Source organism: Terrapene carolina, unplaced genomic scaffold, assembly GCF_002925995.2.
Source record: "Terrapene carolina triunguis isolate 2854851 unplaced genomic scaffold, T_m_triunguis-2.0 Scaffold68, whole genome shotgun sequence".
Taxonomy (NCBI): domain Eukaryota; kingdom Metazoa; phylum Chordata; order Testudines; family Emydidae; genus Terrapene; species Terrapene triunguis.
In genome coordinates, this window is record NW_020664419.1 from 21133400 (window position 1) to 21136061 (window position 2662).

The 2662-nt window shown below is 48.0% G+C and overlaps 1 long non-coding RNA gene across 1 annotated transcript in view; it reads right to left on the bottom strand.

The window, feature by feature from the left end:
• Window positions 1-1530, bottom strand: part of LOC112112547 — an 83542-nt gene extending 82012 nt beyond the window's left edge. Inside the window, exon 1 of the long non-coding RNA XR_003369657.1 lies at window positions 1461-1530. This is a non-coding gene — a long non-coding RNA (uncharacterized LOC112112547). The remainder of the gene's footprint in view (window positions 1-1460) is intronic.
• Window positions 1531-2662: the final 1132 nt, after the last annotated feature.

Below are 2662 nucleotides of genomic sequence, written 5' to 3' on the forward strand. Positions count from 1 at the left end.
CCGCGCCGCCGGAGTGCCCCCCCCCGCGGAATGCCGCGCCACGCTCCCCCCGCCGCCCCTTACCAGGTGCCGCCCCAAGCATGTGCTTGGTTGCCTGGTGCCTGGAGCCGGCCCTGGCAGGGGGGGTCAGATTAGATGAGCTAACGGTCTCTTCTGGCCTTAAAGTCAACAAATCTATGAAAAACTGAGTGTGGTACGTTGAGCAGTCACTGATATTTTCTTCATGTGTAGCCTGCTTGATCCCCAGAACAAACAATGAGTGATTGGGGTGATACAGGGGGAGCTGCTCAAACATCCAAAGGGGCTGACCAGAGCCTGGACATTAGCCCTGCAGGGCAGACCTGGGTGTGGCAGTGACATCACAAGGACCTTTTGCAGGACCTCAGCTTATTGGTCAAAGTAGCTCGGGAGGCGGTGACCTCACAGTGAGCCTCTGATAACGGCAAGGTAGGAAAGGGCTGCAGGGCAGAGGCAATCTCAGAGACCCCCATGGCTTTCTTGCAGCAAGGCTCCTTCTCGAGGTCTCTCCTGGAGAACAGAGAGAATTCAGGTTCACATACATGAGCGTGAGGAACTGTCTAAAGTTTTCTCCTTTCCCAGTACTGATATTGCTAGAAAACAGACATCCCTGTTGAGAAGGTAAGAGCCCCCTACACACACACACACACACACACACACACACACACACACACACTGTTGAGAAGGTAAGAGCCCGCTACACACACACACACACAAAATCTGAAATGGCGCCCCTGCTTTGAAATTCTCAGGTAGGAGCATATGTGCAGACGGATTAACAGCTGCAGAAACTGCACATGCAGAGCAATACTGCAGCCTGCTGGCCTGCTGCTCTTCAGTAGCTGCAGAAGGACTGAGCACCATTAGCTAATGTACAACAGGAAAATAAAACAGACTGAGGGAGAAGGGAGTCTCTTGCTCACTAACCTATGAAAAGATTGTGGCATACATAAACAATGCCTGGATGCAGCTAGGAAGAAGTGAGAGGGAGGGGTGGGAAACTGCCTAACATGTCTGGCACTTTCCTTATTTTCTGCTTATGCATTTTGGTCCTTTACAAAACTACCAAATCAGAGCAGGATTCGCTTCACATGATAACAAGAATCATCTCATTCCAAATAGGGTGATCAGACAGCAAGTGTGAAAAATCGGGACAGGGTGTGGGGGGTAATAGGAGCCTATATAAGAAAAAGAACCAAAAATCGGGACTGTCCCTATAAAATTGGGACATCTGGTCGCCCTAATTCCAAACTACTTGCAATTCTATATTTAACATAAAATCAAACACAACAACCCCGCCTTCCTGATAAAAGGGTGAGAAATCATTAGTGTAAATCTAATCCTCAGACAGTGGAGAGAGAGGGGAATTGGGGCAGCACAACTGGAAATTGTTTAATGGAAAGCAACATATTCCAAAGACCTACAAATGGCTTATGACCTACCTGATCAGCTCTTCCCCTGTTAGAACAACATGTTACATTTCTGTTCATTGAACTTGCTCTTAAGTGTGAGTTAGCTAAACCACATTAGAAGCATAAAAGAGTCCAGGTCAGATTTAGAGTTAATGTATAACTTTACTGAAACCAAGGGCGTTACCCCCAATCACGTCACCTCTGATCTTGAGCCCTACACTTCCTTATCTTTACAGAAGAGTTAGCAAATAAACCACATGCTAAAAAGTAGTAAACAGCACTGGGAATAGTTCAGTAAGTATTCTACCATGAGTCTGGTGATGGACTGTAGCAAGGGAGTAGGAGGAGATCAATGAAAGTCTTTAGGCTCCTAGGAACATAAATATCTGTGTGGATCAGGGAGTAGTTCCTTAACATAACACTGCAAATTTTCAGACTTAACATTTTAGTATCCAGCTCAGGATCCATCATATTCGGAAGGCTCAGGAGATATTCATTTATTTACAACTTCTCCAGTCATTCGAACTCCCAAAAGAGAGAATTTCCCATGCTAACATTTGGCAGGTTGCTGGATTGTTACTTCTGCTGTCTTCTCCACAGGATGGGCTGGGCCCTTAAGGGGACCTAGGACTCAAGCTGAAACCGAGCCTCCACCTATACCTGGTTTTCCTTCTGGATCATGAAAATTGTAATTTCCAGAGGGTCATATAACTACAGGCTGGAAGCAAGGCCTGCAAGGAGAAGCACAAGAGGCTAAAATGGAGCTTGATAAATTTCAGAACAAGATTATATGATGAGGTTGCCTGTGATTGTAGGGGACTAGATTTGGCGACTCAGGAAGTCCCTGTGAACGAACAGTCTGTGGTATGGAACAAAGATCTATGGAAGAGGCCTGTGGCAGGGGCCTAGGGAACGCAGTGGGTCAGCTGAGCTCTTCAGAGACCAGGAGTCTGACATGAGGCTGCCAATGAGTTCTTGAACAGAGGGAAGCAGCAACAGAACCTGGGAGGGCCTTGATGGAGGACTGCTAGGGACAAGGCCTTAAAGAGAGACAAGCATTGTGAGACGCATTCCCATGACTAGGGCTTCACAGAGGTTGCTCGGGCCCTGAAACTGAGCCCTCTGCCCTTCCAAACAATTGCCGGGGAGATAAGAAAGCCCTGGGGGGAGGATGGAGTGCAAACCTGCACTGCACTCACCCCGCAGTAGCGGCTCCCGTCCCATGGGGCTGG